The sequence below is a fragment of the Zonotrichia albicollis genome, chromosome 5, assembly GCF_047830755.1.
Source record: "Zonotrichia albicollis isolate bZonAlb1 chromosome 5, bZonAlb1.hap1, whole genome shotgun sequence".
Classification (NCBI taxonomy): domain Eukaryota; kingdom Metazoa; phylum Chordata; class Aves; order Passeriformes; family Passerellidae; genus Zonotrichia; species Zonotrichia albicollis.
This window is the reverse complement of record NC_133823.1, coordinates 4,679,198-4,697,116: the sequence shown is the minus strand read 5'-3', so window position 1 is coordinate 4,697,116 and position 17,919 is coordinate 4,679,198. Positions and strand designations below refer to the sequence as shown.

At 41.8% G+C, this 17,919-nt stretch overlaps 1 long non-coding RNA gene across 7 annotated transcripts in view; it reads right to left on the bottom strand.

The window, feature by feature from the left end:
- LOC113460085 (uncharacterized) overlaps nt 1-17,919 on the bottom strand; it is a 382,981-nt gene that overhangs the window by 349,979 nt on the left and 15,083 nt on the right. For 2 of the 7 annotated variants that reach the window (XR_012580337.1, XR_003381781.2), the window contains one exon: nt 13,416-17,458. The exons of 3 other annotated variants lie outside the window; for them this stretch is intronic. This is a non-coding gene — a long non-coding RNA (uncharacterized LOC113460085). Of the gene's footprint in view, nt 1-4,600; nt 7,636-13,415; nt 17,459-17,919 lie in introns of those variants that run through there. 2 more of the 7 variants (XR_003381782.2, XR_003381784.2) reach the window with 2 other exon arrangements.

Below are 17,919 nucleotides of genomic sequence, written 5' to 3'. Positions count from 1 at the left end.
CTACATGGGAAATGGGGTGTGAATTGGAGGCAGCCTCTCATCTGAAGTGGAGGCACAGAATTTAGGATTCTCAGGAGCTGCTCTGTGATCCAACACACTCAATAGGGCAGCACCATTAAGGTCACAGAAAATTAGAAACTCCAAAACTGGACTGGAGCCACCAGGATCATTGATCCAACTCCTGTCCCTGCACAGACACCCCAACAATCCCACCCTGGGCATCCCTGGGAGTGGTGTCCAAACTCTCCTGGAGCTCTGGCAGCCTCAGGGCTGTTTCCATTCCCTGTGGAACCTGGGCAGTGCCAGCACCCTCTGGGGGAGGAAAATTTCCTGATATCCAAAATAAATCCCCCTGACCCAGCTCCAGCTGTTCCCTGGGCTCCTCTCACTGGCCAGCAGAGAGAAGCCTGTTGGTGTGAGAGAAAGCAAACAGACATTTTTTCAGCTGTGTTTGTGGTGCCTTTTCACTGTCATATTTTCTGGAAAAATCCTTTTGCCAGGATTTCCTCTCCTGGGAAGCTGAGAAGCCTCAGAGAAAAATGAAAACAATAATTAGCTGATTGCTTCTCCTGTGTTTTGCTGCTTTGGAATGTGGTTGGAGATTGTTTATCCAACATGTGAATTGTTTTTACCTAATGACCAATCACAGTCAAGCTGTGTCAGACTATGAGGAGTCAGTCACCAGTTTTTAATTAGTATCTTGTTAAGCCTTCTGTAAGTATCCTTTCTCTATTCTTTAGTATAGCATAAATATAATATAATATAATATAATATAATATAATATAATATAATATAATATAATATAATATAATATAATATAATATAATATAATATAATATAATAGCCTTCTAAGAATATGGAGTCAGATTCTCAATTCCTCCTTTATCCTGGGGATCCCAAAAATACCACAGCATCTCTTTTTTCAGAATGCTTCAAGAAAAGTTAAACTCTAACCAGCACTGATTCTAACAGAGGACACGTTTTACAACATCCCTTTTTCTGAGGAGCAATGACTTGCAGAGGCAAAGAGCTTTTCCTCTGCATTAGGTTGCTGCACTGATGTAACTCTGTTCCCTGCATCTGTGCTGCATAAAGCATAAACCCACATTACAGATTTGTGCTGCAGCAGTGAGAAAGTGCCTGGGTACCCCCAAGAAATGAGGCTTCTACTGCAACAGCCACACAGGAGTAGCTGCATTTTTCTTGAAAACCCAATTTTGTTCTTTGAAGGACCAAAACCAACTCAAACTCAATCACGAAGAGACGAACTGCAGCTGTAGCAGTCCAAGCAGTGACAACCCTAAGATTATTTCTATAAAATGGCAGGAAATTCTTTCAGGATATGATGGTCTGTAAGCACAGCAGCATAGATCAATTCACAGTCACTTACCAAGGGGAATTTTTTTTTGTTAATATTTGTTTAAAGCAAGCCAACTATGCAATGTGTGATTTATATAACATGCCACCTGTCCAAATTATTGGTTTAATTTTTAAAAGAGTGAGAACACATATCTTAGTTTTCAGCTGAGACCTGTTTTAAACAAAAAAAAAGGACAGATAAAACCTTAATTCCTGCTTTCAGTTCAGAAATGAAGCAGGATTTTTCAATCAGACTTGCAGCAAAATCAGAATAGCAGCAAATGCCCCATTGTGTGGTGTGCATTGACAGGAAAATCCCAGAGATAAAATCCTGCTTTGTGACTTATTCACAAAAGGGGAAAACTATGGAATCACATGATTTTTAATTTTAAAGTGCTGGGGAATTTGAACAATAAATGTTAGATTATAATGCATCTGAAAGGGTGTTGCTATAAATGAAGGCACTGTGGGAAAATTTCCCCTGACTGCTGGGGAAGGGAATCAGCACAGAATAAGGTCCACAATCTCTCTGCTTTAACTCTCTGTCACCTCAGCTATTCATTTAATAATTTTTTTTCTGCCTTAACAGCACTGAGGATTCTCTTTTACCTTCAAATTGCCCTAGAAACTTTAATCATTGCAGAGATTAAAATAACCATTTCAAATTAATGATGAAATTCAGAGCATCCAGGTTTTGAGGAAACCTTATCACTTCTCATGAAGTGAAAACTGCACAGCCTTAAGTGTAATGTTGTTACCTTTTTTCTGTAACTAACTGCTGAAAATTTGACTTAAATTTACCAAGACATCGATCAAGTTAATTGTTTTGTTGCTTAGCAAGAGACAAGGAGAACTCAATAGGGTTACTGGAGCAGCAGCTACCTATGGTTAATACAGATTTTGAAATCCTGCTTTGTTGAGACCCATGCAGCTTCAGAAATATGATTTCCCACAGACTGCAGAGCTGCAGGAACAATTACTTGTTTCCAAAACTTCTGCACATGAACAATGAAGTCTTGGTAATTAAGTCCAAAGGTAGGTAAAAGCAACAAAAAAAGTAACACAAAAAGCTCTGTAGGATGAAGATTTTAAGTCTATAGCTCTTTTATTTACTCAGAACAAGGTGCATAAACACCAAAGGAGGTTTGGTTTTGGGTTGGTTTGGTTTTTTTCAATAAAAGAGGAAATTACATGTTTTAAAATATAAGCTTATTTTCCAAAGGGATCAAGAGACAATCCCTAAATGGAGCATTATGAGTCAGATATCTAGTTAGTTTTAAGGATTTGGTTCCTGCTGATACAGATATTTTACTTCTTATAGTAGTTTAGCAATGTCAGTAAAAGAAATTAGGGTTTTTGGCTTGGCTTTAGTTTGGTATGGGTTTTTGTTTGATTGCTTGTTTTGGTTTTTGGGGTTTTTTTTAGTACCTCTTTTTCAAGTTAGACAAATTCCGTTCTCACTCAGGCAGGAACAAGGATGTCAATGTCACTGACTTGGTGTGAATTCACAGAGGTGACTTGAAGGGTTTAAGTTACCCTTTGTCAGGAGGTCCTTGGGGGTTTAGAGCTCTGCTCCCTGTGTCAGTGGAATTGAGGTTGCTTCAAGACAGATTTGACTACATTTGTGAGAAAACACCTGAGCTTAAAAATCCCTTTAACTAATCAATGTAAGGACACTCCATAAATCTGCATCTTGTCAGCCATGCAAAACTGTCATAGAATGTGTCACAGGAAAATGTGACACAGAATCTGTGTCACAGATTCTGTCTGGACCACAGAATCATGGGATGGTTTGAGGAGGAAGGGATCTTAGAGCCCATCCAGTGCCACCCCCTGCCATGGGCAGGGACACTTTCCACTATCCCAGGGTGCTCCAAGCCCTGTCCAGCCTGGCCTTGGACACTTCCAGGGATCCAGGGGCAGCCAAAGGTGCCAGGGCCTCCCCACCCTCACAGGGAACAATTCCTTCCCAATATCCCATCCATCCCTGCCCTCTGGCAGTGGGAGCCATTCCCTGTGTCCTGTCCCTCCATCCCTTGTCCCCAGTCCCTCTCCAGCTCTCCTGGAGCTCCTTTAGGCTCTGGAAGGTCTCTGAGCTTTCCCTGGAGCCTTCTCTTCTCCAGGTGAGCAGCCCCAGCTCTCCCAGCCTGGCTCCATCCCTGGAGCAGCTCCAAGGTCTCCTCTGGGCTCTCTCCAGCAGCTCCAGCTCCTCCTGCTGCTGGCCCGAGTGACCCATACCAAGCCTTTAATTTTCATTGTCGTCTGTAGCCCCTTTGGCCACTCAGAGTGAATAATCCCAATATTTGGGGGAATCCCATATATTCAGCAGGGTCCTTTATCCATAATTTCCTTCTCCTGTTCCTAGTTTTCATCATGTTTCTGGAATACACACTGATGGTGTAGTTTTATACCAGAAACTGGTAGCAAACAGATTTTTCTCTCTGTAATATAAGCAAATAAATTAGCATCCAAAAGAAATTTCTATCAAAGACTGCAAGCCTAGAGGCACAGGAAAATTTGTATTCCTGCAGAAGACAATTATTTGGCTTAAGAAGGATAAAGATTCTGCAGGGATTTGATACTAGCTTAAAATTTGCAGGGGTGTTAGAGCTATAAATCAGGAGGAAAGTAAAAAGCCTCAGATGGTCCAATTTGCTGACAATTTTACCTCCACATTTATTTTAGAAAATACATCTAATGGCAAACAAGGTTTGTTACTGCTGGGCTTCTCTGTACTGCAGCAGCATCTAAAACACTGCTGGAAGCTTTCCAAGCTCAGCATAAGCTCCGCTCTCACTCTGAAAATTGTGCATTTCCTCCCTTTCATGCACCTCAGAAGAGTGTGACACGAGAAAGAAATCTCATCAATGGACCAAATATTGCTCTTCTGACCCGGAGCAATTCCTGGAATCTGGGTCCTCCTCCAGGCTTTGGAAAAGCAATTAATTATTGCAGGTGCTTCAGGTGCTCAGCTAGAGACACCTTGAAGACGGCTGAATTTCAGGACATGCTATGCTCTGAATATAATTAGTGGCTTCCAGAAATCTTGGCATTCCTTGTGCTCTTTGACGAGGAAAGAATTTTAAATTCCCATGGATGTATTTATTTTATCAGTGGTTTGGGTTTTGTTTATTTATTGGACTGCTGTTGTTTGGGGTGGGTTTTATGGGGACCAGGACTGAAATATCATTCCTAAAAGACTGCATTATATGTTTTGTTTTAAGCATTTATTCTACTGAACAGTAATATTTACAGCATCCAAACACAGAGAATTTTGGTTAAAATGAAAGCTGAAATGTCACTGATCACTTGAAAGGTATTTGAGTGTGTTCCCTTTCCCTTTAAACCATTCATTTTACAGTCAAAACCAAAATATCTCTCACATATCTGTGATCTGTTCCAGCAGGCTGGATCCATATAATTCTCATGCTGACATCAGAATTATAGTCCTCCCATAGAATTAACCACTCAATCACCAAATAATGCAGTGCAACACAATATCTCTGACATTTTTAATACCTATCCCTTTTATTCCAGATAAGCCTAATTGCACTCTGCTCTACCCTTTCAAGACACACAGTAGGGTTTTATTCTCCCAAGCACAGTGCTCTGAAAGAAGCCTGACCTGAGATCTGTGAAATCTCACCAGAATTTCAAAAGGCACAAAACTGCCTGCATTCACCCCTGATACTAATCTTAATTTTCTTGTACCATTTGTCATCGTTTCCCAGCAGGAAAAAAGTAAGAGAAATCCACTTGGGAATTTATATTAAAAAGACATGGATTTGTTAGCCTAAAATTAATTTTCAGGCTGATTTCTATGCACAGATGGATAAAGCCAATTGGTGTTTCCTTGTTGACTGTTGAAGTCCCTCCCTCCTGGAAGGCACCAGTCTGGTCAGGCACAGTTTGGGGATGCCTTCCTGGCCGTCTCAAATCACTTCTTTATCTTGCACATGCCCTAATGTTGCATCCATGAGGATCTGCTCCATGATTTTCCCTGCACACAGGTGAGGCTCACTGGTCTGTAGCTTCCTGAGTCTTCCTTTCTACCTTTTAAAATAATCTGATAGCTGCCTTTGGTACTTTAGCCCTTAGTACACAGATTAGAGATTATAAAAGAGCCCTCAGCCCTGCCGTGAAAGCCTCTGAGTCCCTTTCAGGTTATCTTGGTATTGACAACGACCCATATTCAGAAATCCATGATCCATGCCTCAAAAATCAACACTGAATTCTGCAAACATGAATAAACTTCTGCTCTGAAAACCAGCAAAGAGAGGTGCCTCTTCTTTCACAGGTATCTCCCTGTCTTTTGGGCTGTGGAATGGTCTTGTTAGGAAAATTAATCCACAAACACCAGAGGTTTATGTCCAAAAAGGAGACAGAAGAGTCCTTTTACTTTATTGGAATAAAGGATAGACCATGGGGGATTCCCCTGGGATCTCTCAAATTTTTTGAAGGACACAGCCTCCTTTTATCCTCATTTCCCATCTGCATTTCCCTTCTCTCTTTCCCCATTTCTGAGGTACTTGAGAGGTTCAGACTTCCCAATATGCCTGATACCAAAGATTTCCCTCTAATGTATAACCCTCCCTTTTAATTTTTAATTCTTACCAAATTTAGGAGTTTTCTTTCCCATTGTTTCTTTCATCTTTCAATGTCTAATTTAATTTTTCAGGAAACCTAAAATTTATTAGTAAAACCAAATATCTTCTTCCATTCACCAATCAGTGGAATCCTTCCCATTGTTTCTTTTACCTCCCAGTGCCGGTTTTATCTTCCAGCAGACCATTTGTAAAGATAAATCTGCTATTCCTCTCAGTCTCCACCAGTTATAGAGGGATCCTTCATTTGGGACTCCTTGTGAAGTCTGGGAAGCTGAATCTGGGTCTCCCTCTATCAGCTCAACAGCAGTTGAGGATCTGGTTGCTACCCTGCAGTGTTGCAGTCCTGGGAATGTGGAAAATGTGGAAAAGGTCACTCCTCACATCAGTCCTTCTCTGCTTTTTTGTTTCATTCTTTCTTACCTGTCTTTTTATCTGGGTTTCCTTTTATTCCATTTCTACTGCAAGACTCAGCTGCTCTGTTGGCTGCAGTCGGGGAAAATCCTTAGGATGACAGAGTCAAAGAGATTTGACACTGCAACCTTAAAGGCAGAGTGAGGCAGCACAGATCCTGAATGTCAGATAAAACTCACTAAGGGCAAACTTTGACATCATTTCAGTATGTTTTTTTGTCTTTCAAAGGAAGCTTTGCCCTGCACTTCAGCCTGTGTTTCATGTGGGGACCAATCAGATCTATCTGTGCCTTCAAAGTTTCTATTTAACAAACTCTTGTGACTTTCTCTTTTCATTCATTCCAGCCCCTGCTTTATCACCATCTTCTAGACTCAAAAACGTAGAGACAAAACTGTTGCTCAACTCTTGAGAGCTGTTGCCCTCTTTTCTCATTTGTAGTCATATATTAAGTCCTACATTCATTAAGATAAGGATTTTAAAGCATGCAGACCTAATTGCACCTTCTTTCACAGTGAAGTGTCCAAGCCAGTGCATTTTCAGAATGATGAGCCTCTGAGAGTTTAGATCAAGCAGTTCCTTATCTTTGTCATTAAACCCCATTGCTTGGGGTGGTTTTAATCTTGCATTGCATTTTGCATTAGCAATTATGACCCGAGGCCAAACTTTACAACAGCGATGCACCAAGCTTGGCACCACTCCTGTATTTAGCACGCAGATAAAATGATCCCTTTTTTCCATGCTGTTGGAGACCCTTAAATTCTAGTGCTGTTTCTGGGATCTCCATATGCTAATTTCAACGAAAATTCATGCAGTGTTTAGATAGACAGACTAAGGTACCTCATTTCTGTTGCCTAAATCCAAACCCAAACATTCATTTTTTTAAAAATCCCTTTTTATTTTTTAAGTACCTTGCTAGTATGTAGTGAATAATTTGATGAAAATGGAGGTTTTTATTCAATTACATTCATACAATTTGCCCAGTTTGTATCTTTTTCAAGCCTCTGTATAATTGCCTACACTTTATTCCTTCCCTGCAGCTGTGTTCCTGAATGTATTTCATGGATTGTTGAAGTGCATTCCCAAAACGTCCTCTAAGGATGTTCAATCTTACTTAAGCAATGAATTAAATTTTTTTCACTGAGTCATGGTTATATTGGACAAGCAGGTATCCATTTGTCAAGATGTCTTGATTTCTTAACACTTTTGAGCTTTTGAGTCTTCCATTTCATCAGCTGTTGACATCTGGACTATACTAAACCTGAAAAAAAGGAAATTACAGTGATATCCACATCTACTTAGGCCTGGTTAATGCTCTTGAGTACAGTCCTTCTTGCAAAGAGTGCACTTCTGAGGCACTTATTTATAAAGAATAATCACTCCAAAAGCCCTCTCTACTGCCATGACTTTCAAGATGCTTACAATGCAGCACATTTATTGTCGAGAATCACAGAACTGTGGAATGGTTTGGGGTTGGAGGGGATTTAAAGATCCAGTCTCACCCCTGCCATGGGCAGGGACACCTTCCACTATCCCAGGTTGCTCCAAGACTTGTCCAGCCTGGCCTTGGTCACATCCAGGGATCCAGGGGCAGCCACAGCTGCTCTGGGTACCCTGTGCCAGGGCCCCAGCACACTCAGAAGTGGAGAATTATTTTTTAATATCTCATCTAAACCTACTCTCTGTCAGTGTGAGGCCATTCCCCAATGCCCAGTCACTCCAGACCCTTGTCGATGGTGTCTCTCCAAATTTCCTGTGGGCTCCCTTCAGGCACTGGAGGCCACAATGAGGTCACTCCAGAACCTTCTCTTCTCCGTCCCTCTGATCATCCTGGTGTCTCCTCTGGACTTGCTCCAGCATCTCCAGGTCCTTCCTGTGCTGGGTGCCAGGGCTGGGGCAGCTCTGCAGGTGGGGTCTCACCTGAGGGGTCAGAGGGGCAGAATCCCCCCTTAACTGCTGGGGATCAGAATCCCCCCTTTCATGCTCAGGATCAGAATCCCTCCTTAACTGCTGGGGATCAGAATCCCCCCTTTTCCTGCTGGGGACCAGCCCAGGGCACAGAGGGTTCTGGATTTTAAGTGCCCATCGCTGGGGTATGTCCAGCCTCTTGTCCTGCTGTGGCATTTTTTGCCTCAACACAGAGGAAAAAAATTTTACCAGTTGTGCCTTTTGGGTTTAATCTTATTCAGATTCCTTAGCCATGAATTACAAACAGATTAAAGGCATTTCTACTTTTTCAAGGTTCCAATGAATTTAGGGACTTACCTATAGTAAAATCAGGGTGCCCCTGATGAAGGAAATTATTTGCATCTCACTCCATTGATTCAGAAGGCTGAACAACTGCTTTATTAAACTATATTATATTGCATTATACTATACTATATTAAAGAAATACTATACTACAAAGAATATTAAAGAAAACTCGTGACTGTCTCCCTAGACAGCTAGAACAGTGGTTGGCCAAGGAAACAAAACAATATTTAGAAGAATCTAATTGACAAATCACTTCGGGTAAACAATCTTCCTAACACATTCCACATGTGCAAAACCAACAGGAGTAGCAAGTAGAGATAAGAATTGTTTTCTCTTTCTTCTCTCTGTGCTTCTCCAGGAAAAAAACCCTGAGGGAAAAAATTATGTCTCTGTGTTCAGAGAATGTGAATGCTACACTTACCCAATCCAGTACCTGTATATCTGTTACTGGCTGCAGTTAAAACATCTCTGGCTGAGCTCAAATGAGTAGATAGAAGCCAGAATAAATATGTTTAAATATTTTATTTAAGGGAAGGTAAAGGACTACTTTGCAAGCATTTAAACCTCCAGCAGCTCATTTTTACCCTGACCAGAGCAGTAAATTAAAACCCCCAATCACTCAATGTAAACACTTTTATATCAAAGCCTTTCTGTGGGATGTGTTCTGAAGGCACTCATGTCTGTGACTTTCATAAATGCTCTTTTCCCCTTGGGACCAGTGACTGATATCAGCCAGCAGAGATCCTCGAGGAAGCATTTATCCAGTGAGCTCTGCCTGTGACCTTCTTATCTCCCATGGCTTCATGCATCTTCCTGCCACATCCAGCAGTTGAGGGCCATACATCATCCAATATTGCAGCCAGCCACCAGCAGCAGCAGCTTTGTATCAGATGGAGACACTGGGCCAATATCCAGGATATTTGCAATGCACCCTCAGAGCCAAGGGACTGTATCAGCAGGAGAATCAGAACATTGTTATTGTTTAAAACAACCTGTAAATATTAGGACAGCTTGTTCACCAGCAGCACTGTGCCCCCATTACAGTGACAGGTTTTGATCTGTTATCTTCAGATCCCAGCTGGGTTTGCAGAGCTGAGTGTTGACAGCATATTAACTTTGTTATGCTTTTCAAGTTAACTGCAGAAAGTCGACAAGGAGAATTTGGGGAGGGTTAATACAACGTTCTTTGCATTGTTACACTCACATGTATTTTATTATCAGCCCTAAATAAAGGTTATTTCAATGCACAGCAGTGGAGAGCAGGCTGGCAGACATAAGAGAGGATCACAGAAAACAGAAAACAAGTGTACTGGTGGGACAGAGGGGCTCAGAGGTGACTTGTGCAGATCTGAGCCAGGTTTATACACTAAAAGCACCTTAAAAACCTTTCATCCACTTTTTCAACCAACCAGGCTGCAAAAATATTTTCTTTTTCACTCAGCAGCCTGGAAAGGATCTGATTGCCTGTGAAGTGAGGTGCTCAAGGGCTTCCTCACACCCACCTGAGGCAGTGGATAAAACTCCTGTTCCCCACAGCAGTGGGACCCCAGTCAGATTATTTTCTGTGATGTGCTTGCAATGCTTTATCTGAGTTTTAACCACACTCAGGGGAACTGTGGAAATCCTACAGCTCTACTGACATTTTAGGCACTACTCCAGGTAAGTGTAAAAGAGCCAGAAGCAAAATCCAGCCCACAAATCACATTTTCTTATCACAATCCTAACTTATTTTTTGACCACTAATGCAGAAAAAAAAAAAAAAGATCATATTTTTGCTGTCTGTGAGAATAACCATGAGTCTCTGAGTTCACATTATGCACCTTAATCATTCCAACAGCCTGTGTGGTTTAAGAATGACCTGGAGCAGCACAGTATTTGAAAATGATGTCCCTGGTAACAGGGATGTTCATCCATACCAGAACCTGACAAATTTTTATCTCCACCGCGGGGGAGAGTTTAACTTTTCATCCCTCCCACATGACATGACAGGACATTCTACTGAGTGTTCCTGAACTTCATTTCCTCTCTGCTAAGATCTCACTGCCTCACCTATTGCTGCCCAAGGGGAAGAAAAGCAAAGAGGACAACATTTACAGCCCCTCCTGCTGAATGCAGGAAAAAAAATATCATTTTTTATCTGTGAAGCAGTATGCAGATTGATTCACAGGCTGTCCTGCTGAGAGTATCAGAGGAAGGGAAAGCTCTCCTTTGACTACTGAAAGCAGCAGAAAGCCTTGAGAATTTACAGCAAAGTCTACTGATTTATGTGGATGCATCTAAAAGCTCAGTGCCTGACCTATGCTCATTGTCTGGCTTCTCAGCAGTCAATGGAAAAGGATTTTGGCACCTGTGGAAGCACCATTGATCCCAGCCTTAGATATTGATTTCAAATAGGTGGGATGTTTTCTCATTGACTGCAGATACAAAAAGTTATACAAAAAGCTACAGAAATGCTATTTCAGTACCTGTATTTCAGTATATATGCATCCCTGTGTAGATTACACACTGATGGCCTGGCAGGGCAGTCCTATGTGGTCTGTGAAGGTGGAATAAAAGAAAAGGCTGAAAATCTTTTCCCCCACTGAATGACTTCTGCTGGCTTTGAGTCAAGCCTTGAGCCTAAATTGAACTGTTTCCTTTTGGGGAAAAAAAAAAAAAATCCAATGTATGATTCAATCAGTGAAGGTGGCAGAACAGACATAGAGGGAAAGAGCAGCAACAAATCCTCAGCAATTCCTTTTGCCACACTTGAGACAGATGAACAGAACAAGCTGTGAAAAGAGAATCTCAGTATTTCTCCTGATTATATGAATTTTGAGCTGAGGATGGTCAAGCTTCATGGGAGGTGTTTTCTTTCTATTTTTTTAAAGCCCATTTGATTTGATTTTGTGTAGCTCTCCTATTTCTGTAGAAGATGCTTGTTTTTTGTTAGTTTGAAGTGCTTGTGCTTTGGCAGCAACTTCCCAAGGGAAGAAAGAGCAAAATTCACAGAAAACTGACTCAGCACTGCTCAGTACCTGGCAGGATGAGGAAAATGAAAAGGTGGGTTTGCAATGTCTGCAATTACCTTTGTATGTTTGTACCCACATTTCTGCTGAGAATTTATCACCTCAGGAATAGCTTCAGGCCACACTCATTGCTCCAGGGCCATCACAGGTTTACTCATGCTGGTAGGAACAGGGAGTGATCCATGTCCACATGAGCTGTGCCTCACCTGTCATCTCTTTCTGTGGTGCCTAAAAACTTCTTATTTCTCACTTGAAGAAAGCAGGGCAGATGGTGAAGGATGAAAAACAAAAGACAAAGAGAAGCAATGGTTTCAAACTTCCTCTGGAGCTGTTTTTCCCATTGTGAAGATGTCACTGTGATATTTTATGAAAATGCTTTCGCCAGGGTTTTTCTCCTGAAAACTGAGAAGCCTCAGAAAATAGATGTAAACAACAATTAACTGATTGCTTGGAATGTGGTCTGGAGGTTGCTCACCAACAGGTGCATCTTGGATTGTTTCCATGTGAATTGTTTTTAATTATTGACCAATCACAGTCCAGCTTGTGTTGGACTCTCTGGTCAGTCACAAGGTTTCATTATTCATTCCTTTCTAGCTTTCTGATGTCTCCTTTCTCTTTCTTTAATAGAGTTTTAATATATCATTTTTTAAATTTAATATATATCATAAAATAATAAATCAGCCTTCTCAAACATGGAGTCAGATTCTCATCTCTTTCCTCATCCTGGGGACCCTCAAACACCACCACCTGAAGATGCATTGGAACAGATGGTTTCATTAGGAGCCTGATCCAAAGATGATGGAAAACTAGAAGTACTTCCCTTGATTTTGATGAACTTTTCACTGGTTCTGGAAGGCTGAACCTTAACCAGAAGACACACAGTGTGGGTTTACAGTATGATATAACATTTTTCCTGGGGAGGGGAGAGGTTTTCATGGATCTAGATGAGTCCCTGTATCCCATAGCCCTAAAGTTAAGGGTTAAATGTGTGCTGAAGTGAGGGAGCTTATAAAACTTGGTAAATAACTCCCCTGGAAGTGTGACTGTGGCCACAGCACTCGTGGCATTTCTGAGCTGGAGGGCAGCCCTTCTCACTCACTGCTGTTTGAATAATTGGAAAATCCCTCACCCGTTGCTATTTCATGGCCACAGCCACAATCCTCCCCTGAGCTGCAGCCTGGGCTGTGGATGCCTCATTTCCATTTAATAGGATGAGAACCATGTGGTTGTGAATCATCTGCTGCTGTCTGTGCTGCCTTCACCCCAGCACGTTCGCTGTGTTCCATCAGCCACGGCTCAAATTGATGGCAGGGCTCACACCTCATTTCCACATGTGAAATTTTTCACGTTGGGAACGTTTCCCTTGCCAACCTCCTCTGTTCCGGAGGCCTGCTAATCTTTTAATTTATTTCTTTTTTTCCTTTGGCTGCCATTGTGTGCTAGAAACTTTACAGACAGACAAGGTACAGTCATTCCCTGAAGATTTTATAAACAGGACTTTCTCTGTCTGCGCAAGGTTTTCTGCCACATTTGTTTCCATGCGTGCTTTTGGCCATGTGTGTGTGTGTGAGGATGCCTGAAAATCACTGTACAACCCTAAATGCACTCTAAGGGTGCAGTCCTATTGTATTTGCAGGGACTCTCAGGGCAGGGAGGAATGATCAATCTGACTCCATGTTCTCAGAAGGCTGATTTATTATTTTATTATAATATATTATATTAAAGAATACTATACTATAATAAAGAATACAGAAAGGATACTTACTAAATATTTAAAAAAAAAATCAAAACTCCTGACTCTTTCCAGAGTCCTGACACAGCTTGGTCCTGATTGGCCAAAGAGTGAAAACAACTCCCAGCAGAATCCAGTGGAACAATCACCTGTGGGTGAACAATCTCCAAACACATTGCACATGAGCACATCACAGGAGAAGCAAATGAGATAAGAATTGTTTTCCTTTTCTCTGAGGCGTCTCAGCTTCCCAGGAGAAAAATCCTGGGTGAAGGGATTTTATCAGAGAATGTGAATGTGACACAGTCCCACGGGGTTTTAGCTCAGCCAAACCAGAGTTACTGCAGCCACTCTGTCTCCTTCACCCCCAGCCTCATATTCCTGTCTTTATTTCCAACTGGCACTGCCAGGTTTGTCAGAAACATTGATATTTTTATGCAATATCATGTAGAGACATAGCTCAGGATGCCGATGCAGTTAGAAACCAGGCAGATTTTGATCATCATCTAGATTTTGGCCAGTTCATTTTCCTGAGCCATGTCATAAGGATATGATCAGAATTAATGATATAAAGCTATAAAACCCAAAGGAAGGCCACAAAAATGGTGAAGGGTCTAGAGGAGAACCCATAGGAGGTTTGTTCAAACTGGAGAGAAAGGAAACTGAGGGGAGACTCGTGAGTCATCCTTCAACATCCTCATGAGGGGCAGTACCAATCTCTGCTCTCTGTGAACAGTGACAGGACTCAGGGAAATGGCACAAAAAGGGGATTTAGGATGGATATTAGGAAAAGGTTCTTCCCCCAGAGGGTGGTTGGGCACTGAACAGGCACCCCAGAGAGGCAGAGCTCAGGAAATGCTTGGACAGGCACAGGGTGGGATTGTTGGGGTATCCTGTGCAGGGCCAGGAGCTGGATTGCTGGTCCTTGTGGGTCCCTTCCAACCCAGGGTATTCTATTCTATTCTATTCTATTCTATTCTATTCTATTCTATTTTCTGTGATTGTTCTGTATTGATAAAAAAAGAGAGACCACATGGAAAAGGATGGGATTGATGGCAGCAAATAAAATTTCCAGTGACCTAAAGTGCCCAATGCCTCTCACCTGCATACATGGGTGTGTGCTTGTGTTTGTGGATGTTTATTTCTAAGTACACACCAATAAAAATCCATAGATCAAGCATTCCTAGACTGATAAGACTGGAAGTATTAAAAAGCCATACTAAAAATATGAAAAATGCCATTGAGAGGCTTTTACAGGAGCTGCAAGGTGACAGATCTGTTATTAACCCTGATCTCCCTGGAGGTGGTGTTGGGTAAACACCTCCAGGCATTAATTAATCAGTCAGTGATTAACACTGCCCCTGGCACAGATTCCCAGCTCCTTCCACCATCCCTGGGATGGACACAAGCGGGCCCAGCAGCTGTGTGTCCTGATGAGGTGTAAGGGCAAGGTCTGGGGCGAGTACAAAAAGGGATGGTGAGGAGGCTGCAGCTCCTGCAGGGCTGGGGCAGCTCAGGGCTGGGTTATGTGGCTGTAAACTGCAACAACACAAACTTACAGCTGGTGCAGTGGAAACTGGGAGATGCTGCTGCTCTGATCTACTTTTGTGAAGTAGCAGAGACCCTGCCCTTGCTGCCAGGTGGAGAAGATGCCTTCACCTCTGCACAGCTGAATACAAATCACCTCCTCCTGCCTACAGTGCCAGTGGTTCCCTCAAGAGGAAATCAGCAGTGGGACCACTTGACCAGGTAGAACCTTTTCCTCATCCATTTGTGTTCCTCTTTTTCCTCTGTATTTGCTGGGATTTCATTTTCCCCTTTCTAAAGTTTTCGAATGTAAAATCTAGCTTCTCTGCAGACAACCTCTGCTAATGTTGTTTTATCTTTTATTATACATGCATTAGTTGTGCTGTTATTGCCTTTACTTAAGTTTTCATCCCTATCCCATGACCTAGAACTAAATTAACATTTTTTTCCTCTCTGCATTGGATGGTTTTTCCCTTTTCTAGCATTTATCCAACACCTCCTATATAACGATGATCTTCTTTTCTTTGCTTGTTCTTAGGTTAGCAGGGCTTGTGAAAGTGAAAACCAACTTCTATTCCCTACTTCTGACAGACAGAAAGTTTTGCCTCATGGGTTGGTAGTTTTTTATCCCAATATTCAAGTTATTTAGCAATTAGTGTTTTATAACTGGTGTTGATTGATAGCTGGAGAACAGTAATCACTGGTGGAATAGGCAGAAATGTAATTATTTTGTAATTATATATTGTATTACAGTTTGACTAAATACTGAACAAATAAACAAGTATCGTATAGAAAAAATGCTTCTTGAAGGGTGAATTTAAACTTTCTAAACAATTAATTTCTTTTGCTTCCTTCTTTTGACTATGGAGAAAACCTAAGATCACTTAAGTCTTAAATAGTCCTCTCATATAAATGCCTTTAAGTAAGTGGGATGGATCAGAAGAAAGATGTGACTCTCACTGAAGAATTTGATTCACAAAAATTCTGGGTTGTTGATTTTTTAAATTTTCTATGTGAGAGGATTTTGCTCTCCTTGTTCCTCAGGGAATAAATGATAAGAGCAGACCAATGCAAGGGAGTGCCCCTCCAGCTTCTGGAGCTGTTTGACGTCAAATGCAGCAGGGAATTGTGTTAAAGTGCTAATCCAGGGCTGCCCAAGCTGTTTAATCACTGACATGTCCATGGTGCTCTTTTATCATTACTGGTTGTTTAGGAGTGGTCTGGGGAAGGGGCTGCTCTTGGGACATTGTATGGAGAATGTGTGAACTTTTTTCCACCTTGCACAGATCCCCAAAGCTGCCTCAGCAGGCTTTGTGTTCCAAAATACACTTAGATTACCTCATATCAAACCTCAAAAAGGCAGTTCAGGTCTGCAGAAATTTTTCCCTCCCCTTTTAATTTCGCAGTAGAGAGACAGCCTCCAAGAATGAAAGCAAACACTTCACTCAGCAGATGAATGTGTTTTTAGTCTGAGCACCTTCTGCTTTCAAAGAGCAAGCATTATAACACTTGGAAACCACCTGGATTTCCAGAAAGACTTCCCAATTTCTTCCTGCTGGAGCTGCATCAGAGCCCCTCTGAACCCCTCTGCAATGACAAGAAGAGATTACACCAGAGCAAGTTTAGCTGTAGCCATGGTGTCATCAAGCAAGCCCAAAATCAAATAATGAATTCAGACTCTTATATCCACACTACCTCCTCCTCCTCCCATCTGGTAAATATTTTCTGTGTTTTATAAGGCCATTTTCCTGGTCTTTTTTGATCTTGATCTGTCAATCACCAGTAGGTAAATCTCAGGAAAAATGTTCATCCTTTCTAAGCAGGAAGCTCAGAGATTGATCTCTCTACTTCAGTCTCCCTCCAGGCAAACTCACATCATCTTCTGTGTGATTATGTACCAATTCAAGCTCAGCAAGGTCAGAACTGAGTTTATAATCCTTCCCTGTGATCCCTCTGGGCTATCTTCATTCTCTTTAGCCATTCTTGTGCTCATCCACAAATTCAGACAGCCTGTGTCATCCTTCAGGCAAGGGATATGGTTGAGGGCAGGGAAAAGTTTTCTTAGCATACCTTAAAATAAAAACAAGCAAAATACCAGCCTTTTCTGCTTGACTTTGAGGCAAAACTCTCATTCAAATTCCCATCACTTGGGACTCACATTTCCTAGCTTTTGCTGTCTTAGGTGTGTTTAGACATGCCTAGCATCTGGTTTTAGCTAAAAAGCAGAGCAGCTGGAAAAGAGGAATAGGGATGATCCACAGGTTATGTTTTCCTACCCTTTAGACAGACAGGAAGGCACGATGCTGTCAGGGCAAATGTAACTGTGACAGGTACATGTGTTCCCAGATGTGTTTCTGTTCTCTGAAAATTCAAAACTCCTCCTGAGGCTGTGTCCTGTGATACTGAACAGTTCTATCCCTTTCTTTTCCTCTATTTCCCAGGGTAATTGTGTTCATTTGTTTTTCATCTCTTTTTACATTTAAATTCTTCAGGGAAGATCTTCTCTTTTCAGTGTGATTATCCAACACAGGATAATCATCTTTTGGCACTGCAGCTTCATGGTGCTAAGACAAATAGTAAGGAATTAGAAGAACAGAATCATTTATATTGAAAAATACCTTCATGATCAAGCCCAACCATTCCCCCAGCACTGCCAAGGCCACCACTAACCCGTGTCCCCAGGTGTCACATCCACACAGCTCCTAAATTCCCTCAGGGATGGGGACACCACCACTGCCTTGGACAACCTGTGCCATGGATGGATGACCTTTGGGTGAAGAAATTGTCCCCAGTATCCACTCTAAACCTTTTCTGGCACAGCTTGAGGCCATTTCCTCTTGTCCTGTCCCTTGTTGCCTGGGATCAGAGCCTGACCCTCACTTGTTCCTGTGAGGGAATTGTAGAAATTGATAATATCTCCCTTCAGTCACTTTTTCTCCAGGCTGAGCTCCCTCAGCTGCTTCTCACCAGACTTTTACTCCAGACTCTTTCCAGCCCATCTCTGAACAGGTAAATGTGTTGGTTA